General features: G+C 40.6%; 1 protein-coding gene across 1 annotated transcript in view; it reads left to right on the plus strand.

Moving 5' to 3' along the window:
- The window catches only part of dlgap3 (discs, large (Drosophila) homolog-associated protein 3), a 116,312-nt gene that overhangs the window by 46,676 nt on the left and 43,774 nt on the right, over positions 1 to 25,862 (plus strand). The window contains exon 2 of the mRNA XM_067611363.1: positions 14,033 to 14,103. The gene's annotated coding sequence lies outside the window, so the exon portion shown is untranslated. The remainder of the gene's footprint in view (positions 1 to 14,032; positions 14,104 to 25,862) is intronic.

Below are 25,862 nucleotides of genomic sequence, written 5' to 3' on the forward strand. Positions count from 1 at the left end.
GCTCCATGATGTGACACATGGAGAGGGAGTGAGATATAGTGTGTGTCTCTTTGTGTGTGAACACTCCCTTGTCTGTTGGCACTTTGTTCCTGTGGAGTTGCTGACAGTGTGTGGATGTTCTTGCTCTGTTTAATGAGCAGATCTCAGGATTAACACGGGAAGATAATGAGAAACAGCATCACAGGAAGAAACTGTGAGTGCCAAAACAGTTGTTCGAATTTTCAGCACCCTGCTAGTTCCGCTGCACATCAGTCTGGCTCGTATTTCCGTGACCTGCTCATGATCCAAAAGGCAAACTGAGTAGACACAAGCAGCTACTGGTTGGCTTCACATCCTAGTTATGACATAGATTTTTCCTGTCATCTCCTTATGAATAATCTGATTTATCACCAAAAGCCGGAAAAAAAAGGAAGCTTTTTCTCTCCGAACGGTTTAATTTCACCTGAACAGTCACGTGTATTAACCCTTAAAAAACTGTGTTGAAGACACTTCTCATCTACATATTTTGATTTAGTTCCTCAAAGCATCACTTCTATCCTCACCTCTTTCTAGAGGTTGATCTTACTAGAATACATGAAGGCCTACACTGACACGAGCAAACCACAAAGAATTTTCCCAAGAAAATATCCCACACTCCAAATTCATTCTTGTCTGACAAAAATAAATAAATAAATAAAGGTGTTGTTGCAGGTGGAGTGGCGCAGGTGGACAAAAATGCAGGGGACTTTTTTTTTTTTTTTTTTTTTTTTTTCCCCAACACAGGAACAGCACTCAGGAGCGCGGGCAGACAGAACACATGATCCAACACAGACTGAACTGAACATTAAGACTTAAATACAAACTGAACTAACGAGGGAATAGGGAGCAGGTGACTAGACAGGAGAGCGTGCAAGGAGCTGATTGGCTGGGGGAAACACTGGGCACAGGGCAGGGCTGACGAGGCTGATGCAGGGCAGGTGTGGAGGGAAAAGCAGACTGGGGGAGGAGTACAGGAACATAGGAGGGAAACCAAGAGCAAACAGACAACCAAAACCCAGAAAATACAATAAGTCCAGGCAGGACTGTGACAGGACCATGACAGGTGTACAGTTTTTAAAGGAATCATTTGATAATTTGGGAAATAAACGTATTTAATTTCTTGTCAAGAGTTAGATGAGAAGATTGATACCACTCTCATGTTGCAAAAAGCTAAGCAAAAAGAACGCAACTACCCATTAAACCACAACATGCTGTTTTTACATTTCTGTTTGTGTGTACAGATTAAACAAACGGGATATGTGTTAATTAGTGGGCTTTAGAGGTATTAGTAGGCATATTTTTTAACTTTTCACAGATGCTGTGTGTATGCTAAACTAATCGTCTCCTGCTTTTAGCTACATACTGCATACACAGACATGAGAGTGGTGTCAATCTTTACATCTAACTCTCAGCAAGAAAGCAAATTTTCCTAATTGTCAAATTAGTCCTTGAAAACATGGTTTGATTTCCAGTCACATTGACTGGCTAAGCTACCAAATAGAGCCCAAATCCATTTTTTTCCATATACTGTGTCTGATATGAGCTGCATAAAAGCAAAGATAAAAACCAAGATCATAACCAAACAAACCAAAAGGGATACTTGCTTTCATCCATGTTATCTTTCAAGCCTTAGAGGGGGACAAATCATGCTTTGTGATTTTATGAGTTTTATACTGTTATGAACATGGTCAAAGGGCCAAAACTTCAGGTGAACATATGTACAAAAAAAAAAAAAGCCAGAGCTTCACCTTGCTCTGAACACTTCATTTGCAAAGTTACCTCTACTTCCTGCTCCTGATGTCATAAGAGTGTTCGCATATGCCCACAAACAGCCGTCCGTTCCTTAGCCTTTGTTGCTAAGGTTGTTGTTAAGGTTTTTCCATGTGTTGTTTGCATTGTCCACTTGCATATTTCAGATCGGATGGGGGCTCCAACATGTACGGATGTATTTGAGAAGTTTCTATTTCAAGTAAAGAATTAGAAAAAGAAGTGAAATCCGAAAGCTTCCGCAAGTTAACCAATCAGAACAGTGTGGGCTCATCGGGAGGGGGGCACTAAAGAGACAGGAGCTAAAACTGAGGGGCTGCATAAAGGGCCAGTATAAGATAAATAAGGAGTTTTTTTGAACTGTAAATCATGCAAAGATATTCCAGTAGCGTCCCAGAATAGACCCTGGAAATGTGCATTATATGTCCCCTTTAAGCATTCACAATGTCATGAAGAACAGAAAACAACAAACACGGGCTTTGAATAGAAAGTTACCTTATAAACACATTCAGAAGAAGCAAAAAGCAAAACTTCCATGTTACTAAGTAACAAGCTAGGTGCCAGAATAGCAACCGGCAGTGTCGGACAGAAACTATGCCCTCAGTCAGCCCCTGCATAATGGCTGCAAATTATTATACAGCAAATTAATCAACATAAAATCTTCCTTCTCAGACATAATGTGATGGTTAAAGTGAATCGTGTTGCCCCCTCAAGTTGCCAGGTAACACATAGGTAACAGCAGCCTTTTTTTATCCACTGAACTTTTGACATTCTGCAATGACTGAAAGAGATCTTACACCGTTACTTAATAGGCCGAATCCTGTAGCAACTGTTTTTACCGAACACCTTCATCTCTTTGTTTTTACCCCTCTTCCAACAGAGCTCTCCCCCAGGTCTTAATGTATTGAGATAGATTCCTTCAGATCACAGCCACATAGTACAGCTGGAGCTTCACAGAACAAATTCTACGCTAATCCCTGTATTGCTTAAGGGCTACAAGCCAAGCAGTAAAGATGGCATTGCACAATTCCACAGCCCATAGATGAATCACAGTAGGAGAGAAAATTAGTTATCTCTTTTTTTTTTACTTTGCTTTTCTATTTCAATTCCTTTCCCTGTGCCTGTGTGTGATGGCCATGACTTTTTCTCTCTTTGTGTCCTCTAATTGTTGAGAGCACACACAATTCTACAGCAGACATAGGTGGCCTTAACACATATAGGGGTACTTAGCTAACACACACTGGCATTTCTTTCCTTCATTATCACATGGGTGGCATTTTCCACATTCGTCCACTTATTGCCATTTTGCCTGACTTCCCAACCTTGGCTGACTTGTGTGTGTTCAAGCATGGCTATAATGTGAGGGTCACCAAAGTTACAGGAACTTAGTAAACCGGAGAGTCGGGAAATTAATAAAATGCCTGAAAACTGACAAATAGATGGAAACAGATGGGGAAAAAAGAGAGTTGTGCATGTGTATGTTTGCGTGTGTGTAGGTCACCAATGTAGTCTGAATCGTCACACAGAATAATATAATCACCTCCCTCTAATGATGTGGCCACTCATTGCCGGGGGCAACCACAGCCCACAGCGGTCTGATGTTGACAATCACCACATGCACATACACACATACCAAGCATACATCAAGATGCTCACGACCGTGACAGCCAATTAATGAGAGGGACGGATTGGAAGAGGACCAAGAGTAAGAGGGAGAAAGGAAGATCTGGAATTACAACATTCTTCATTGTCAAAACTCTTAGCGCCGCTTTGCTCCCAACCGCTAATTAGTTGTCCCTTTGTTTTTTCTCTCTGCCGGGTGTGCATGTAGGTCTTTTTGACATTTACAGTGCAGTTCTAGTCTTTTGCAGCTTTTTTTTTTCTTGTTAATTGGTATAAGATGAATATACACGGTGTCAAAAAATGTTTATATTCAAGTGCAGTCTCCAGATGGGCTTTGACATAGTTGTGTTTTACATCGAGAAACATTTATATGAAGACATTCAGGCAGTTTGCTGCATTTAGCTTTCACACATACATGAACAAACATATTGATTGTTGAAGGAAAACCAAAGAACATCAGGCCTGCCTTCCTCTATACATCTGATGGATGAAAGAGATGCACTGGATGTCTTTTGTTTGGGTTTCCATGCCTCCATTCTTGCTGGAATGAATGTCCATACAGGTTATGTGGGTGTGTATGTATGTGGCAAATATGTGCAGCAGTTATCTGGAAACTCACAAATCAGATGTGACAGTGCTGGCCTTTAGCAAAGCTCCATGTGATGGAGAGTTTTACATCCTCCTTTGATAAGACGAATCCTCAATCTGCAAAAAGCAATGCATTAACCCAATATGACATTTGATGTGTGATTCTTCCGTGTGTGTGTGTGTGTGTGTGTCTGAATCACTAACTTTTCCTCACTTAATGGTCACTGGATCCCTTGCTGTTACAAAACATGCAAATAAACACACACATGTGCGCATACTCACACTCCAAATGACTGTTTAGATCAAGACCAACTCCCCAAACAGAGGAGATATGCAAGCAATCAATTTTGATGCTCGTTATGCTGTAATTAGACACAAACCTATGCACATTATGCAAACAGAAATATGCAAATTGCCACGGAGGCAGCCAGTCCATGATGAATGTTACGCCCACTGGATCCGCTGTTGCGCGCAACGACAGGTTGATGACGATTTGAAGATAAACTCCTCTCTTGTTTGTTTATCATCACTTTCTCTCTCCGTGTTTATGTCTCTTGCTTAAGTGAAAAAGATTTATCAAATGTAAATAGCAGGTAATATTTTCTTCTTCTATTTTCAAGCTTTTCTCCCTCCTTCTGTCTCTCTGCCTCCTCCTCGATACTTGTCATTGTAATAGGGTTGTTTGATGGTGCACTTTTTGATGATGTGTCCCTTTTCTGTGAACAGCATCTGACCACAAGTGCTGTGTGTTTCTTTGAACGGCGGAATTCAAAACTCAATTAGCACCTGTGCACACAAATACACACACATACACTCGCACACGAAAGCTAACTCAGTTGCACTCACACCGGGTACCGGCACAAATTAGACTTTGAAACACGCACATACACGCACACACACATTCACGCACATGCACTTGAGCGGTGAAGCTAATTTGCCCGAGCGGACCTGAGTGAAAGAAATAATGAGGCTTTGATGACTTCACTTGAATAGACTCGCTCCACCGTGACATCATCCATGACCTCGACATGACCCCTACACTTTGCTCTGATTCTCTGTGGAAATCTGCTCTTCTGATTGGCTGCACTGATGGAGGAAAACTGGTCAGACTGTATGGAGACTGATTGGATGTTGTTTTAAAGACACTGTATATTCAAAGGTAGCGCTAAGCAGAGGAAACTCTTTTTCAGCTGCATTTGGATCTATTGAGAGGAAATCTGAAATAGCTGATGCTGTTTGGTGAAAATGATATCTAAAGTGTACTTGAAAAGGTTGCAAGGGCTTTGAATCAATCAGCTTGTTCTTTGAAAAGAGTAAAAAAAAAAAAACTCCAAATGACTGTTGAAAGATCCAATATGGTTTTGTGCTCATGTAGATGTCCTTTTATCTTGGTGCAATTGAGGCCAACATAAAGGTCCCACTTGATCTCATGCAACAAGAGGATCTAGACAAAGGTACATTTTCCAGAGAAGTTGTATGTGTCCTTGCTTACACTGAAAACCGCAGGTGCAAGTACCGTAAACTGGTTAAAATGTCTTAAAAAGCTAATTTTTCTGTTGCAGATTAAGTTGGATCTCTGAAAGCAGTTAAAGTGTCTGTTGAAGTTGAATCAATGAAAAGGTTTGAAGCGTGTTTTGAAGTGTAAGAGTCAAAGTTGAAATTAGTTGAAGTGCAATCACTGTGAGCATTTCAGATTGTAATCTCAAGTTTGAGCCCTGTAGGCAGCAGAATTGTGAGCGTCTATGTAAACGCATAAACACTGAAAAGTAATACTGAAAGTAGTTGAACTGTCACTGACACTTAAAATGACAATTTTTGAGTTGTGAGTTGAAAAGTAAAAGGTAGAAGTGTCAGTGGCTGCGTTGAGGCTAAAAGCAGTTGAGATTTCTGTTGAACCACCTGTGACAGATGAAGTGTGCATGATTTAAATATGATAATATGAGTTTGCATCGCTCAAAATGAGAACACAAATTCTCAGATTTTGTTCTTTCTACTTTTTGATCCATCTGGCTTTGAGGATAGAAAATCTGGCATCTCTCTATGTTACACTGTAGGTGACCTTGAGTGGAAGCTGATGACGAGGTTTAGGATGACGCTGTAAACCCTAGCTCTAACCCCCGTGTCGTATTACCAATAGTCTGCCACTAATGGATATCCTATTCATTGCCTTGAGACTGTCTCTCTTAAATGACCTCTCAATGTGCATCTGAACACACACAATTGCAACTGCACGCATTTACACACACACAATGGAGAAAAACAGCATGCATCATTCATTTCTGTAATCAGTGCTCCGTCAGTATATTTGTCTAATGATCCATAATGCATTAGCAAGCTTGGAATTGGGTTTCGGGTGAAAGGACCCGGACATAAAATTACATTAAGAGAATCACACATGCGTGCGCATATATTTCAAATATATTTCAACACCCACACATGCACAAAATCTTTCCAAGGTCTGACTGAGAATAATGAGGAAGATACTGATTGTTTGGATGTTCTGGGGCATTATTGCTACAGCTATATCTATCATTCTTCAAATTGCCCGCTTGTGATTAGTGAATAACAGGAGGCGATATGGATCATGTCGAACTCAAATTCATTTTTAGAACATTTTTGTCATGTTGTTGACTTGTGTTGCTCTGTTGCTCCTCATCATCCTATTCCCATATCCTATATAGCGGAAAATTTCGAAGGAAATAAGGAAAGGATGGTGACATTTGATGGACATTTAAAAAAAAAAAAAAGCAAAGATGAGTTTAAGTTGTACAAGTGAAAGGTAGAGAGAGGGTAAGAGGAGTGAGTAGGATAGGTGAAAGATTGATTGAGAGAGAGTAAGGAAGGAAGAAACACTCACTGTATCCAGCTGCTGCTAAGGAATCGCTTAATGAGAACCAAGGGATCCTTAAGAGTCGAGGGGAGAGAAAGAGAGAGAGAAAGAGAGAGAGAGAGCAGTAGAAATGCTATGAAAAATGGTGAGCTGTCAGGTGAGTACTGGAGAGGGAGCTGGGCTCTAAGTGTTTTGCCCCGACCACAGAGGATATGTGTGTGAGTGCACCCATGAAGATACATGACCGTGAAGGAAAGCACAGCTGCGTCTGTGCACACACATACACACATGCATTCATACAAGCACATGCATACACATTTACAGTATATGCACAGATATGAAACCCAGCGAAGCGGAAAAAAAATAGACTTTTGTCCCTTCTTCTTTCTGCTCTACCTTTTCCCTTGTGTCCATCTTGCACTTTTTACCCTTCTTTCAACCAATCCACACCCTTCTCTCCATTTACCTCCTTTGTTCAGTTCGGCAGCGCTCCCCTTGATTTATGCATGCATTTCTGTGCCAGCTTAAGAGCACCATATCACTACCACCTCACTCTAATGTGCAGTGTGTCTGCAGGCCCGCCTCAAGCTGGTACATTCATTTGATTTGTATACTGTCAGAACAGTCTAATACCCATTAAGACAAGAGATTGGGCTGCTTGTTTTGCATCCAGCTGCCTGTGTGTGTGTGTGTGTGTGTGTGTGTGTGTGTGTGTCTCCCTTGTCTTTGTCCAGCTACTTATGTGGAGAAAAATATTTAAAGGTCTTGTGAAGGCCAACAAAGTGAAGTTGTCCACAGCTGTTGATGTCATACATTCGATGCAACTTTGGTTTCATGCAAAAAAAAAAGTTTCAAAGCATCAAAAAAGTTCTAAAATGCCCCTCAAAGGTCAGAACATGTCAGGTTCAACAAACTTTAATTCCATTTGACAGTGTTGCACAGTTTTATTTTGCCTCCACTAATAAATCTAAAAACCATGGTGATTCCATTTAAATAAATTGACTTTGGTCCAAAATTTTGCTGAGTCAATTTTCATTCCTTCTTTATTCTATTAACCTCTCCTCTCAAGCATATTTCATTTATTGCCTATTTTCATCCATCTGCTACATCTGCATCTGCTTTCGTAGGTCACCAGGGACAAGCAAGCCTTCCTCCTTTTTTTGCTCCATTCTCTTCCTATCATTTTTTTTTTCCTCCCTCCGTGAGAAAGCCTGACCCATACGGTCTCTAAAGCTCTGTCATCTCACCCCCAGCTTAATCAAGCTGCTTCCAACAGGCAGGGTGCATCAGGCCTTTATAGTATACATGATCTCCTTGAGATGTTATTAACCTGATCCTTATATATGTGTGATCTACATGATGCTTAACCATATATGATATCCGTTGGCGGGTTCAGGGGTTTATCACACAATTTCATGGTACAGTGGAATGAAGAAAATCAGAACAGCACATACAGTACCAGCTATATGGTAAAAAAATTTTATTAAACCCTTTTCCCCCTGTTAAGCTGATGGAAATCCCCTATAGGGTGTGTTTGCAGAGCTGAAGTCAGTGTTCTGTTAATAGGATCTAATTGGAAATGGGTGGTGTTAAGGAAGTTGCTTGAGTTGTCTGAACCTAATCCTGAGGAAATCCCTAAGAAGTTATTAAGAATCTATGTGCTATGTCCTAAATGTAGGACAGTGCTTAGAAAACGGAACTAAGCCCTCAGACTCTTTGGGTTTAAGCAGTTGCCCCTTAGTTAAGAAAACAGTAATACAATGTTCTTGACAAAGGCTTTCTGTTGAAAAAAATATAGATTTCTTGAGGTATATGTCCACTTCATCACAGTGTCAAGTACAGCTGTCACTGCAGGAACTGCCTTTTTAATGCTTATACTTGCTCAACTATTGGTATGCCAAAGTGCACAACAGGAATAGCTGAACCAATAATTTTCTCATTTCAGCTCTTGAAAGTTATGAGGAGTTTGTGTGGTTGATATTTGGATGACTTACATAAGTCTGGGCCTAGAATACATTGAAAATATATTTTATAAGAGAAATTTGATCAAAAAAGAACAGGTGCAGTGAGAATGACACTTATTTGCCTTTAATTACATTATCTCAGCTGGTTCCTCTGAAAGTTGGATAATCAGGTAAATGTCCAATCATAGCTTAGCAACCCTAACTAGCCACAGCAAGTCTGTCAAGATTTAGATCTCTCCACATGCCAAAGCGGAGTACTTGGGCTGTAGTAAGTGATACTCAATATAGTGCCAGTTCCATGGCTCTGAACTGTAGTTGGGAGACCTCTGGTTTCTTTCACTTTAGCACAGCTTGTAGCTAGTAACTGGCTTTTAACAGTCCAGACCAACTCTGCGGTGAAAAATAGCAGAAATAACTGAAATAGATTAAACAATGTGTTTATCTGTTCTAATTTGGGCTGCAATCATTTGCATTTCTGCCAACAGGCTTAACCAGCTGGGATATGCAGCATTAGCTTCTGTGTTTTTGCACGATATGTATGTATATATAGCCATCAAGTGCATATTTAAGACTCCCTTTTACAAGATTCTCATTTAGAATTTTAAAAAGTTTACTTAGCTAGAATTAGCTCAAATCTGCTACCAATAATTGTCATTTCAGCTAGAAAAATTGACAGTTAAAAATGAAAAGCATGCTTTTATCTACCTTTGTCTGAATAGAAGGGCCCAATGATTAAAAAATCCCTTCAAATTTCAAGTAGTAAATCTGCCACCATTAAAACTGTAGACTGTGCCATGCACGAACAGAAAGCTTGACGGGCATAGCAACGGTAAGTATGGGGGCGGAGATTGGTGAACAGACAGTTCACTCAACAATTCATCAAATTAATGGCAAGCTTAAACAAATGAAAAGATTTATAACACTGGTGCATCATCTATAGAAGCTTGTTCAAAGGAGCTACTAAAGTCAAGCAGGGTTGCTGTAGATAGCTGTGTGTCAAGTGCTGTCTCCATGGTCTCTAATTGGTTCCTCGTTGCAGTGGTCAGGCCAAACCTGTCCTCTTCTGGCCTGGTATGAACTGGCCTTGCTGCTCAGCCCTGTGGGGAATCCTTAGTGCATGTCTGGCCCTAATTAATGCCCCTACTGCAGTTTCTTGTTTGAGAGGGAGATGGAGAGAGAAAGTGAGAGAGTCAGTAGAGAAGGGGACTATCAAATATTGATTGTATTTGCATAAATAGCCGCAGTTGTTTAAAGCCCTGCATGACCCCACTTGCTAGCTTTGCACTCTCTGGGCATGTGTTGGGAGAAAAAATAAAGAGAGGCTGAATGAGGAAGAAAAGAGGTGATTAGAGTCAAGAGAATGCCTGGATCTCCCGCAATGCGACATAGCATAGGCCTCTCAATCAAGCCATCCCAAAGGCTATGCCACTACTTGTTCACTTTGCAATTTACACCAATTATTACCCCATTAGGGAGCCAGCTGTAGTAGGGTGGGCAGTAGATAATGATGCTTTTCTGTGGAGTTGGTCATCAATAGAGTAGGTTGGCTAGAACACCTGAGGATGCAAAGCAGTCACTTTGGTGGTACTCTCTATATCAGCTGTGGCACTTTGAAATAGAGTGAGGCAACAGACTGTAGTGCATGGTGAAAAGAGGAGAAAATAATTGCTTTGCTTCTCCTCTGGCTCCTCTTCATCACAGCTACTCTTCACTTTATCCCACCAGGCATTGCATAAGGCAAAGTTTTGGCTCTGGACCCTCAGTGAGGTGGCCCTGGTGACAACATTGCAGAAGTACAGAGATGAGTCTTAGTTTGCAAAAAAGTGCAAGTGTGTGTGTGTGTGTTTATAGTATATGCATTTGAGAAAGTGTCTATGAGGATATTGAGGATTTACTCTTAAATAAACTGTAGCCCTCCCTGCATTTTTAGAGGTTATGCAGAGGAGAACTTTGAGTCACACAGTTGTTGCCAAAGAACAGACTGTTCAAATAAATTTGCTCTTCCAGCTATGAAGAAAAAGAGAAAGGATACACTGCAAAACTCACAGAAAAGCTTTACTGGTGAATAAAAGGCTTGGCAAATTATGAGACTACTGCAATTCTCCTGTATTTTCAAAAAGGTTTGTGTCTAAACAGCCAGTCGGTATGACAGTGTAACCATAAAGCCTTATGACATGACAACACAATGTATGCATTAAAGATTAAAGCTGGAGTGCGGGACTTTCGTCTCCCCCTTCTGGCAGTGAGAGTAATTACAAAAACACTGTTGGCACATGCTTATGTCATGGGCTCCAGCCTACTCCGTTGCTACTGTTGTAACTCTAAAACGGTGGACAAATTGTTTTGAGCCTCACACAACCCCTGCGAAATAACTAGTTTCACTATCAGAATTTGATCCATTCAGTCCGATAACATTTGGGGAGTCTAGAAGAGCCGTATGATTTAATTATTTTATCCCCATTCAAGTTAGCAGAGAGCTAACTGGAAGTTAGCCACTCGGCCGATGGAAGTCTCTTGGTTGTGCGTTCAAACAGCCAGCACGGGAACGTCCTGCCTGACATGCGATTTAAAAACTCTGTATACTGTGAAATACAGAGAGATCTATCTTGCAGTGATAGGCTTAATCAGCATTGTGTGAACTTGTTTGGCAAGGATTTGAATGTAATAGACATTCATTTATATGTAAAAGTTCCACACTGCAGGTTTAACAAAGCAACTTTACAAATCTACAGCAAATAATCAAACAAAATAATGTGACAGTTAGCTCAGCAGCAAACTCCATCCACTGAGGAAGACAGCTTGATGTGTTCCGAAAAAAGGTAGAAAGAGGACCATGAGTTAAGATTTTACTCATTTATTTTTATTTTATTTATTGTTTTATATTTTTTGTCAAGCTACTGTTTCCTTTTCAAAAATGAACTGTCACAGTCAAACAAAAATAATTATATCTTGTTATATCTTGAAATGACAAAGAGCTCCAATTTTACAAGCAAGTACTTGCAAGAGCAGAGATACCCTGTATGCAAAAACATGGCATGGTGAGACTTTGGCCCTCTGCTTTTCTTGCGTCAGTTGTAATAATCAATTACCACTACTCCCTTATTTTACTTCTGTTTTTATTACATTTGTACATACTAGATAGCTGATTCTTTTGGAAAAATATGATGATTCTAGTCTCAATAACTCAATAACATCCCCATTTTGCAAATTTAATGGCTTTATTTACTTAAAGGCATTGACTATCATGCTGTCTGTACTGGATTTATTCATTGCATCCTTTGATTTGTCCCATTTTATTTTTTGTGTCCAATATGTCCAAGTCATTTTTATATCCGCACAAATTACTTTAAACTAATGCAATTCATGTGTCACTGAGTATTAGATACACACTTACGCAATTTCCAGTCTAGCATTGATTTTAGAGCAAGTGGAAGAATTTGCATTGACTATGTCTGGCAATATTTTATTTTTCTGTGAGAGCGATGACTTGAAGTTACTCATTTGTACTATCCAGTGCATTCATGTATTGGGCTGTGTGCATTTTTTGGCAGCAGCAAAGTGATGGACAGATGAAGGCATGAGTGTATGGGTTTTTCTGAATTCACCCACTCGTTGTGGCTGCCATCATTAATGTAGAGGCTGTAGTGTGTGTACAGTATGTAACTGCATATGTTTGTGCACGTACACACATGCCCATATGTGTGCACCATACGTGTATACCATATACATGCAAGAGAGATTGCATATTTTGTGTATTAGGGAGCTAGCAGAGCTGATCAGTGTCCATGCTGAGGGCTTTGTCACAGCTGACCTATATTAGATGAAAGCAGCTGGATCAGTGGCCTGCAGGGACAGCAAAAGAGTTGTGTTCTAATTATCTCTGCAGCTAGCTAGCGACACATCACTCCCGCGCTCACAGACACACTCATATGAGTATGCACGTACGTACACACTTTCCGGCAAATCAATGGGAGCTCATGAGAGCATCTGCCATGCACCGCTTGACGAACGACAGTGGCAGATCCTCCGTGTAGGATTGGCAAGGATACAACGCCTCATGTCACACAATGCATATTAAAACCCTTTTGTGATCATGGACTATGCCCTTTGGTCCCACTCTGAAAATGCGATTGCGTATGACACGACTCTATTCTGCTCAGCAAAATATAATTACTAGGTGATCACTGCTAAAATGAGGCTCTTGTTGTTATTGCTTTTGGGAATTGTAAGAATGCATTCAGTCATCTTGTAGATGATTCCTCACATGGATTCAAATAAATGTAGTCTGTATACTGGTCACTGTTGCCATGGAGCCCCAGACTAACATGCTGAGGGTGTCCGTCACCCATAATGAGGCAAAGAATAACAGAAGGAAAAAAAGCCAAGGGTGCTAATGCTAACAGCTAATAGTAATCACTGGACTAATGCTAATGCTAATGGAAGGGTAATAAAGTGTGTGGAACCCTGTGGCATCCTCCAGTGCAACTGCAGCTAGCTTAGTAGCATTTGGCATTCAACTGATACACACACAGTAAGGGGCGAATGCACAAGGCTATGTTCTTGTTTTTATCTTATCAACACAGGTATGTAACATGCTCTCACATCAGATGACACATTCGCAGTGTTATTTTGTGTGAGCCACAGTGTTTATGTGTTTTTTTTATTTTTGTGAAGTCTAAGTGATTTCACACATTCTCCTACCTTTAGGAGGTAATTGGACGCAGCACACACTCAATTAAGCTGTTAGCCTCTTAGTCATCCCCTCCTCTCTCTCTCTCTCTCTTGTTCTATAACTCTCTATTTCTTTCAATCCCTCTCTCCCAATCCTTTCCTTCCATCGCTAATTTCACTCTCTCCTGTGTCCCCTTGCTCTCCTCTCTTCATTTTCTCCCGTCGTCCCTCCATTTGTGGCTCCGGGGCCTTGCGCTCCGAGCAGGGGAGCTATAGCGTCAGCCAGGCAGTCAGGGGAGCTTCTTGTTTCGGGACCAAACAGGCACAGCCGCACATTTTCCACCACATTGCATCTTCAGGCATCGCCAGGGACCCATTTACAGGTCGGAGCTTATGGGGAGGGGTGATTTTCCCACGACGGCAGGAGGGACATACTGTAGAGCAGGAAAGAGAGACAGAGCTAAACTCTTCATGCCAGGTATGATAGGGTTTACACAAGTCAGATCACGTGCGCTTTCGCAGTTTGAGCTTTCCTGATGTTTGTTTTTCTCTTGTCTCTTCCTTCCTGCAGAGAGACTGAGAGTTATCTAGCCGTCCGTTTCTACCTGAAGACATGGAGCCCCATTTCCTGATGAGACTGTGGTAAGTAGGGAGTATGAATGTGAACACACACACACGCACAAGTGTAATTCCTGCAGCTACTCATCACCCGTACCCTCACATATAAATCCCACTTCTTTCTTGTGCGTCCTTGAAATTCATCCCCTGGAGGAGTACGTAAGAGTTCCCAGTAGAACCTCTCAAGGATTAACCCACGTCAGTGAAGCAGCTCTAAGAAACTGGGGATCAGACGCATGCCACTCACTCTGTTCTCTTTCCACGGCCTCGGCCTTGTGTTTGATCTCACGTGTGAAGCAGATTTGACTGAGTTACTCTCTGTAGATGTTTGGCTTTTGAAGCTGAACACTGCGTATAGCCATGTGAGTTGTAGCTACCATACGTGGGATGGGAGTGCAGCTTTTCAGAGGTCATAGAATGCCCTGATTGTTTCATAGGGACGTTGATGTCGACATGTAAAAGTTAGCAACATGTTGGCTTTACAATGGATTAAATGGCTGATGGAGATAGTGGGTTAGAAAGAGAGGAGCGAGAGAAAGATGTCAGACGGGCGCTAGCTGGCACAGTAGTAAAGTAAAAAATAGCAGGCAGGGCCGACCGATTGTGCTGGCCCGAGGTTGTACTCCTATTCTTAGCCTCAGTCTCCTCCTTTTCCTCCCTCTCTCCTCCCTCTTCCCTCCCTCCTTTCTCCTGAGTCTTTTGTTACCGCTGTGACGTCAGCGCCCTACAGTCCATCTGGTGTCTGGAAGATGTGTCTGGCACTCTGGATCTATCTGCTCTGCCTGTGTAATTGGCTAAAACCACTTAACTGTCTTCCATCCATCTACCTCCCCATTCATGCCATTTTATTTATTTATCCTCCCTCTTCACCTTTTTATATATCACCACCTCAGCTGATATAGTCCTGCATCTCTCTTTTTGACCAGAGTTTAACCACAGAGCTCTGAAGCTTCTTAATTAGAGAGATGGCCACTTAGAGATTAAGTGCCTTTTGTGTGTGTGCATTTTCTCCGATGGGATGGACTGGTTATGATCATTTATACAAGTGAAATCACAAATATATCAAAAAGTTGTCATAGGACCCAGAAACCCTCTGTATTCAACCCCAACATTGATTTTCGCTGTTGCCACAGCGATATGTCATGCCTGTCACTGCTGCCAGGGTAAGTGCAGGGCAGTGTAATTCACTTCTGACAAATGTACTGTGTGTGTGTATGTGTGTGTGTGTGTGTGTGTGTGTGGGCGCGCACGCATGTGTGTGTGTGCACACATGTGTGTGTGGTCCAGGTATTCCTCACATTGTGGAGACATAAATCTGTTTACACAGTCATGTTGTGGGGACTCGCCTCCCTTATGGGGACAAAAAGCAAGTCCCCTTAATGTAAATCAGCAATTTTAGGGTGAAGACTTGGTTGCGCTCAGAAAAATGTATTCATCGTTTTACAGCCGTATTGATTGTGTATTGGAAAAAATCTTTTTGGGCCAGAGTGCATCATGTGATGCTGCAATATAGAGTTTGACCATTACGCCAAAATTGCCTCGCAGCCCAGTATTGTTCTTGAGGGTTTGAGTTTAATCAGCTACAATTGAAAATACCTGTGTAATTGTACAGGACCTTTAACTGATACTTGCCAGCCAATCAGAGGTGAGTATCCCTGTGATCACTAAAATCTTGATTACCCACTAAATCTCATTGCTCTCTGTGCTTGTTGTTGGGACTAGTGTTAGGCAAGTTATTTGAAAAATGTAATCAGTTACTCATTACATATTACTGGTGAGTACATGTACATGTATTTACTAATTATTAGCAGATTAGTTACATTACTTTCATTATTCAACATACTGAAGCTCTGGCAAATGTGCCTTTTAACAACTCCAACGTTGCCAAATCCATGTCACATCCTCTGCATTTAACATATGTGGAAATGTAAAACAAGATTTTGTGGTTTATCAATTAGCCCGCCTACTGTTTGGAGGTATCTCACAGTTAGCCCTGGTGACTACACACAGCACTCCAGCAGCCTCACAGTGAAACTGCAGGGTTCACACACACTCCAACTCTGAACAAAACCAGCTGATTCCTGAATGTAGGGCTACTGTTAGCTAGCCACCAGGCAAACACAGCATACTGTATCGTGTAAATTAGACAACTTTAGAGTTATCAGGAGGCACATTTATTCTCTATTGGTAGAGGCCTGCCTTTATGCCAAGCTGACACAACAAACCAGTCCACTGAATGCACACACTAAACTGATACCAACCCTCCCATCCTGGTAAGACAAGAAGCTAACAACCCAAATGTCGAAGCCACAGAGAGTTACTGGGTTGAGTAGCAGCAATGTAATAGGCCACATAGGGACACTTGAAGTGAGCAGAGCCATGGTTAATGTTATTAGAAACACATGCACTTTTCCTACAATGACCAGTCAAAATGACTACTCCGTAAAAAAGGCCTATAGCTGAATTTCGAATTGTAATATCTTACACCACTCAATACTGATAAAAGTAATCCCATTACTGTAATGCATTAGTGAGTAATGCATGGTTCTGGTTTATCCTATGTAAAGAAATACAAATGTATTTAAACCATTCCATAAGTGAAGAAAGTGAGGAAATGAAGTGAAACCTATACTGAGAATGTAGCATTATTAGTGATTAATGTCACCCCTCATTACTCAGATTTATTGCAGTTTGTTACACTGGGTTTTGTTGCAACATGATTTTACAGTGCAGTGAACTCCATGAAAGGTTTTAAATTGATATCATGTGCGGTATGCGTTATGCAGAGATGAGTCACTTCCCTCCATTATTTCTCTTTACTCAAGTTCCAGTTCTGAATGGCGCCTGTATGTGGGTACACATACATTAGTGCATGCATGTGTGTATCTGTACTTACATGTGTGTGTTTGCACGTGCATATGTCTTTGTGGCTCTGTGCCCACTCTCTATTCTGTCAGCATATGGTTTGTGGTAGAGTAAAAACTTCAAACAGCAGCTTTTTGTAACACTGAAGGACAGCATCTCATTAGGAAGCACATTAGGATGTGTGTAGTTTGGTTTGTGTAACTCCGATGGAGCAGACAGAACTGAGCCTGCAGGAGAACAGGTTATCAATTGTGCTTCTTGATTATCTGTAGTGCAGCTTATCAGCAGCAGATAAGAGAATTAAGCTGAGATTCGTTGTCGCTGTTGCCGTCCTGCATGCCAACTCTCAATAATGTAATACAGGGATAATATTTTTTGATATACTTTACTATATATTGCTCTCACCAGCACAAAATAAACTTTACTTTTGTTATTATTCCTACTGGATTCTGCAATTTTTTAAGTCTAAAAAGTTATTTACTCTCCTGCTTCGACTCCTATCTGCACAAACAGAGAGGGCCATCTGTCACTGTCAAGAGCTGTAGCTCCTGCTTTGTATTATTGACAGGAAAATGGACACAGTAAAAAAAACAGATAATAAAAATGCATGTAATAAATGTGTTCACTGTTTTGTGGAACAGAGGAGGCTTTTAAAACCTGACAGTGTTGTCAGAGAAGTTCAGAGAAAACGCATCAACCTGAGCTCAGCCAGCAGCTGAATTCATAATACTGTATCAGAAAGACATTTCAAGCAATCTAAAATCATTATTAAAATCATTAACCCTCACATACTGTTCATGTTCTGACTCATAATTAGTCTCTATCCCAAATCTCTGAACCACAAATCTATTTGTCATTCATAAATACCTCATCAGCCATTAATGAACAGGCAATTAATCCTTAATGAAGCTTCCAGAGAGCAGAAAGAGTTTATTCTTTAGGTTTACACTATTGAAGTATGGAGAAAACATTCACAACACACTACACTGATTTGATTGAATGTGAAGAAAGCAAAAACATTTTTGAATAAGTATGGGTCAAATTTAATCCAGAACATCCTTCCTACACACAAAAATGTGTATCACCTGCACAAAAATAAATAAAAGTTGAAATATTTTCATGTCCGTATATTCTGGGTCACTTAAGGAAAAAGTCATAAAAGTATCAGGATAAAAGAACACAGTGTTCAGGGTGTTTTTACTGCTCTAAAATGTAAAAACGGGTCAGATTTGACCTTGAACAGTGTGTAAGGGTTGAAATGATAAATAGAAATATCCCAAAACTATCTTGCTTTTCTGATTTTTGATGAGAAGATGGAATCGGTTATTCTGTATGAAAACATTAAGCTAGCATTACTAGTTAGGAAATGACTGATATTCTACTCTCTCTGATTGCTTTAGCTGCATGTCTATCTCTCTATCTGTCCATCTTTCCTTTTGTCTCCAATTCTCTTGGTGTCACTCAAACACATTTCCTCTCTCTCTCTCTCTCTCTCTCCCTCTCTTTCTTTAACTCAAGATGATTTATGGATATCTTTTATCAATGTTGAAAGCAGGGCTCATCTGTTCTGAACTACTCAAGTCCCATATCATACAGAGAAAAAGGAGAGATTGAAGTATAGGGATTTCAACCTGTATGTGTATGTGTGTGTGTGTGTGTGTGTGTGTGTGTGACAGAGTGAGGGGGAGAGAGAGAGAGAAAGGAGGGAAAAAGAAGGGTAGAGGGAGGCACTGACTGTCTCAGCCTTCGTATGATTTAATCAAAGTCATCCATCACATCTGGATAATTAGACAGCAGCATGGAACGCATGACCAGAGCCCATCGGTTAGAACACTCACACTTAGACACACATACCCACATGCATTCACACCCACCTCTGTTTCCACATAAATACGTCAGAGACAGAAAACAGGAGGAAAAGGTCCCAACACTGTTTGAGGTTCAACACGGTCTCTCTGTATGCACTCAGGACCATTGCAGCTTAAACATGTTGGCACAAAATTCAGACATAATCAGTCAGTGACAGACGATTGGGAGCAGTTTGAGCCATTCAGCCTAAGTTGGTCTCCATCAGTGGGATTTTCGGTGTTTGATGGCCAATTAAATGAGTAGAATTAGTGCTTGCAGTCAGAGAGCTCTGTGCAAAGCTAGATAATGACCAGAACACAGGGTATCACTGCAGGAAATGTCATCAAAAAGTCATTCACTGTCAAGTGAAGTTTTAAAAGTAGTGGGGGAAAACTGATATTATAATTCCACTCATTTCTAGTATTGTTTCCATTTCTATCAGTCTTTGCACTGAAGCCAGAGACTTTTTTTAAAGCTGTTATAATAAATATTTTGTAATTTTGTACTGTTATGATATGAAAGAGCTTGCTAGCAGTGATGAACCTACAGAGAATTATCACCCAACAAACGTAACTTTACTGTTTTGATTCAGTCTCACTGCACTTATAGCATAATTTCTAGATCAGCAGGCGGCTGTTTTCAGCAAAAAAAAAAGCTCTGATTAACTCACTTTACACTTTATTTTGCTAATGTTGCTCTATATCTGCTGTATTTTTGCTAATATGTTCATCAACTTTAAATAAGTGATAACATTATTTTGCTTATACCATGGCCACTTGCTAACAAAAAGCTATGCAATCCAAAAACTATATATAATTTGTTGATTTGTGTATATAGCTAAATTTGATTGCGCTTCTGTTTTAAATATCCTCAAACATAGTTCCTGAGCCTTAAAACTGCAAGGCAACATCTAGCTAAACAGACAGGGTTTTACAAAGCTGGGCTCTGAGTTTTACAATGCTGTGAATTTTTTAAATTGGGAGACAATGACCCTCTTAAATATTGGACATACACACCCTAATGCTGTCACATTAATGTAGAACCACAAACAAGTGACACAAAGTGTCAGGTTCCTAAAAGTTAATCAACACCTTTCAGCCATCCAGAATCAAGAATTCAATGACCATGATATAAAAGGTGAAACTGTAATCTGTTAATGTAAAGAATCCATTGTTTATTTGTTTGTCATTGTTTGATACTCGATGCCGCTTTTATTCAAGAAGTTCAACAATGTTGAAAAATGATGACATGTAAAATTACATTTACATACTATAAAACAGACAAAACGAGTTCCAAACCTTGTATACATAGCAGCATTGCTTTTATGTTCTTGTGTGAGTGCTTAATATGTAAAAGACACTCAATAATGATTATCCCAAATACATGCGCATCAGAGGATGATATGTATTGCGGCTACAGATTAGCAGTAATCCTGCCAAGATGTATTTTGTTATTGTGTTAGCTCATAATCAACCCACAATGATGCTCTTACGCTTCGAGTGATCCTGTTTTAATGGTGAGTTTGTGTTTACATTGATTTGATGAGGGGGAGTTGAGTGGATCTATGAGCTCTGATAGGATTTTAAAACAATATAGACTAATGAATGTGCACATACTTTAATGAATGCATGCAAGAGGTTATACGCTAAGGGTTGATCTTGGACGGTAGCAGCTCTCTCTCTCTCTCTATCTCTCTCTCTGCGTCAGTGATGAGACTGCTGACTAAGAGCAGCGAGATATCTTGTCCTTTTCCCTCTCTTCTATTCCTCACACATTATCTCATTGATCATACGAAAGAGTGACAAGAGTGCAGCGTCAAGATGTTTGAGGGAAGGTGAAAACTTCCCGGTGTTTTTTTTTTCTCTTGTCTTTCTACTTCATCACTGCTGGAACATCTCTCTTGTTTTCTCTGTCTCTGCCACTTTCTCTCCATCTTGCACACTCTAATAAACACAATCGCGCACACAAAGGCCCGTGGAAAGAAAATCACATCCTCCTTTGTCGTTATCACCTTATCTGTTCTTCAGCTGCAGTCTTTCTCGCTGCATTTCATTTTCAGTTGTGACTGAAGTGTCAGCGCAGGTAATGAGAGGGTTTGAGACTAAAACAGATCAGATTTGTCACAGAAAGCCAGCTGGTAAAGTGAAGTAGGTGCAATTCTGAAACTGTAAAATTCAACAGATTCAAGTCTCGCACACAGTGTGTGTGTGTGTGAGTGTGTGTGGGTGTTTCACACATGAGTGACTGCGTGTGTATTGTGTCTAGAGGGAAAGGAAGGCAGTTGCAAATTCTAGTCACTTGCAGCATTTATGCTCCCACAGTGACCTGCCCTGCCAGTCACAGCTGAAACAACATGTGCTTGCACACAAACTAGACACATGCAGAGTGTGCACACTGACAAATGTGAGAATCAAGTGACTCCAGCAAGTGTGTTTATTCATTGGTATAAGAGTCTTAATATCGTGTATTTCACTGCATTATGCACTGATGCAAACGTGAGCTGACATCACTGAACTGAAAATGCAGAAACCCACTGAGCAATGCAAGGATGTCTTTTAAGGGCTGACACAGCTGCACTGTGTGTAAATGACCCCCTGGAGTCACTGTGAGTGGGTGTGATGTGAATCAGATGTAAATGTAACATCCAGCACCATATACTTAAAGGATAATTCTCTTTGTCTTTATGTACTGGCTGATTTTCATAGTTTTTGCCATCATTCTTGGCTAATTATAACACTCCACTCACCTAGTTGATTACTTGGATCTGGGAACAAAGCAGCATTACTGAGAATAAGTTCCAACAACAAACACCTGTTAGTCAAACTTATTTGGAAGAGAAAACATGTGAACGGTAAATCATTACTCTAACTGTCCATTGTAAACATCCATCACACTTTACAGACCGACGCCCTGGTTCAACTTTTAACTACTGTGGGGCTCCCTGGTGCTCCAAGGGTTTAAGGCGTTGACCATGAACTGCAAAACCCCAGTTTGAATCAAACCAGGGACATTTTTTGGCATGTCATTCCCAATCTCTCCCCTCATTTCCTGTCAGCTCTCCACTGTTGACCCTAAAACTTCAGCCGACCATGCTTTCCCTAGTTTTACTGTGCAATAAGGGATTATTACTAACATTTCTGGTACGTTCACTTATGGTTTTACCTCCAAATGAAGTGATTTAGCTAATCTGCCTATATTGTTGACTTGTTTACAACCTATTTATATGTATTTTGTGCCCTGTTCAACTTCAATGTAGTGATGTTGCCATGTTCCCAGACTGTAGCAGTCACTTTGGTGAGTGTGATATTATCATAAGCAATGGAAATGATTTCCAAGACTATGAAAATAAAAACTAAGTTGTAATAAAAAAAAAGAATCATCATTTATATTGAATATATTGCACTGCAACACAGGAAATGAAATCAATATTGTAGGCCTCTAGCTTTAGGTACTGGCATATTGTTTCAATTAAATACCGTATTTTTATGAATCTAAGTAATTTAACAGTATTGGAAGTACAACAGCCAGAATACAGCGAAAAACTATATTCCACAAATGTGACAAACCATGTGATCTTACTTTTTTCTTGCCAAGTGTTGACACTTTGCTCACAGTGTGGCTGGCAGATTGAAGAACATGTGCAGCATTGACTCGGGAATTCTTTTATTACTGAGGTCTTCGAACTGGAAAGTTATGCGCTAAGTGATTGAACGATGAGACAGACATTACTGAAAAGATGAGTGGTATGAAACATATTGTATAGAGACACTGTAAATGAATGATTGAGGTTAAAAATGGCACATTGCAGATATGGTTACCATGGTGAAAACCTCCTATAGCTGACAACTTGTCGATTGAAAGCAGTGAGAAGCCTTTGGTCGTAGCCTTGAGTACATATGTACACAAATGAAAATACTCAACACCAGAACACAGAGCTAGTGCACAGAGGAAGCAAAAAACATTCACTTGATAGATACAAGTGATAATATTGCAACATTGTGACCGTATTGCAGAGCAGACATACAGATTTATTGATTCATTGATCCATTGATTTTGGTGTCCTGCATCACTATGTGTCTCTATGGGCTTAGACAATGCAATAGTCATGCAGTAGTTACAGTTCTGCAGTTTTAAAAAGAAAACATTTCAAAAGCCTTACAAATAGCTGATCTATTTGTACCAAAACATAAACATGAATAAAAAAAAACACTTCCGCATATTATTTTAAAAGCAATAGTTTACGCAATAGTAAAAGGCAATTGTTCTCTTTCTTGCCAAGAGTTAGATGAGGGGATTGATACCGCTTTTATATGTGTACGTTAAATATGAAGCTAAAGTGAGGAGACTGTTAGTTTAACTTAGCATAAAGACTGGAAAACAGATAGCTTGGTTCAGTCCAAAGGTAACAAAATCTGCTTTCCAGCACCTCTAAAGCTCTCTAATTCACATGCTATATCTCATTCATAAATTGTTTGTTTTAACTTTGGACAGAGCCAGGCTAGCTAGCTCCACACTGTTTCCAGTCTCCATGCTAAGCTAAGCTAACTCACTGCTAGCTATAGCTTCATACGTACCACACAGACATGTTGAACTTCCCATGTAACTCTCCTTTAATATACAGTTCTGTGTAGTTGATTTGGTTGTAATTTCTAAAGACAGAAATGCAATACACATAAAGCACTTTTTAAAAAAGTTTTTCAATTCTCTCAGGCAAGACAAAAAGTGCAAAAAGAAGAAGAAAAAGCAGGAGTGAGTATATTTTAAGGCAAGACATGTGACAAAGCAGAGAAAAAATAAGTGAAAGGCTTACAAAATGCACCAGTGAGCCGCCATCCTCCATGACACTTGACTTTTCCTCTTCTCTCTCACTTATTTTACATTCTATCCCTTTGCACCGCCACCACACTTCCTCCCCCCATATCCCCTCATTCTCTCCATCCTTTGTTTTTATCTCAGTTCCCCTGACTGTGCCCTGACACTCCAAAGCTCTGCTTCCCTCATTAACTCTCTTTCATGGGGCTGCAGATGACAATAATTGGTTTGAAAACAGGAGACAATGGAATACAAGGATTATCCCCGGCTCACACCCACCGCCACCACCCTACACCCACCCCACGAGGAAATCGCTGCTCTGCATCCTCCCCTCCACTTCCTGTCCCTGTCTCCTACAGACACCAGCTCCACTTGTCCTTTCTTTTTCACGTCCTTTGTTTCATAATTGCTCATCTGTCTCTTTTCTTTCACCCTCATCTTTCCTTAACCCCTTACATTTAAAACTTTTTTTCTTACTCCCTTGATCTTTACCACACGCACACACACACACACAAACACACAATTTTTCGCAGCTATCTTTGTTAGGACATTGTATTGACTTCCATTCATTGTGGACAGCCTCTACCAAACCCTAACCTGAACCAGGACCTCAGAAATGACATTTTGCCTCATTTGGATCGGGCTTTGGTCCCCATGGGGACTACTGGTCCTGACAGGGTCGGAGTTTATACTGGAAAAGGTCCTCAAGAGGTAACAAAAATGCACACACACACACAGATAGAGAGAGAGAGTTCTGTGAAATGATAATGACATTTGATTAAACACTGTGACTAATGTGATGTCATCTTTCCAAGGAAACCATGAACCTGTGACAAAGTGATGAAGGAAAATGGAACAGAGGGAGGGTAAAGATGTTGAGGGAGGGGTGGTTATATAAGAATGAAGGGGTGAAAAAATCACAACCCCAAAAGGTACACCATCACCCAAGTTCACCTCATGCAAAGTTTGTCGTTCCACTTCTTCTTACCGCTCTCCGTCATCATGTTTTCCCCTGTCACCCCCCCATCTGTTTTCTCCTTGTTTCCATTTGTCCTAAAGTCACTCTCCCCACTGCTCTGGCTTTATCCCTCCCTCTCTCTCCGTCTGTACTCTCTCCATCTCTTCCCTCCAGTGAGGGCTCTCAGGTTTCAGCTATAACTGCTTTAGCGCAAGGGATAATGGTTTGTAATTCACTCCCAGCTCCTCTCTGCTGGTCAGGAGGCCCATTCATGTACAAGCAGAGAGAAGTAATCAGTGTGTGTAGGGAGAGGTTACTGTGGATTCTGTATCACCTCTTCAGCCACACTCCCTGTGCGTGTATGTGCTTCTTTCTTTCTGATTGCTAATATATGCACGTGGGTTTGCATTATTAGTGTGTATTGTCTTTGCAATATGTGCATAGCAAGCTTGAACTCTTTCATCCACACTTCCTCTGCGTTTGTGTATATGTGTGTGTGTTTGTGTGTGTGTCACTTTATAATACACAATGATGCTGTTTGGGGATCATCTGACATGTTACATAACCCGTTTGTCAAAATTAAAAGCCAGAAATAATGAACGCACACACACACAAATACACATTCTGTTAGGAACTAGGAAGCAACACCCCCTCCCCACCCAGCCCCCTTAATGTAGCACTATGAACTCCAATACTCCACCTGCCAGGAGTATGAATAATAGAGGGATCCCATATGCGTCAGCTTGTAAAACTAGATCACCAACTGTGGGCCTGAGGAAGCTTGGTAGGCCCAGGGGCACCCCAGGGCCTCCAGGGTTGGGGGAGTTGAGGCTAAGCAGGCCCAGGCAGACTCTCCACCGTGCGGTGCCTCACCTCAGGGCGATGCACACACAGCGAGGACTGGAACAGCTCCAATAAACTGGCTAGTTGCATCTAAATGTATACTGGCCTTTTGAATCATTATTCTAGTACAGTGGGACTGGAGTGAGATTTTGTTACTGTGTGTGTGTGTCTGTTGCATACATGCACACATTGTAGCTTCCTTTAAAAATGTAACTAATTTTGCATAGATGGGTGAGGAATCTGCCTTTTTCTATCTTGTTTCAAAGAAATCATTTTTTTTAAAGCAGCTATAATCAATAGTTTTATGTTAAGAGTAGATGAAAAGACTACTTGTATGTGAAAGGTGTAACTTGTAGTAATAAACCCACAGATAATTATCACCCACCTCTGCAGTTCCACTCACTTTTACGGAGCTTTAATGTGAGTTTTAGCTCATTGTTTTGGTTTTCGGGCCTAC

This window comes from Thunnus thynnus, chromosome 15 (assembly GCF_963924715.1).
Source record: "Thunnus thynnus chromosome 15, fThuThy2.1, whole genome shotgun sequence".
Lineage (NCBI taxonomy): Eukaryota > Metazoa > Chordata > Actinopteri > Scombriformes > Scombridae > Thunnus > Thunnus thynnus.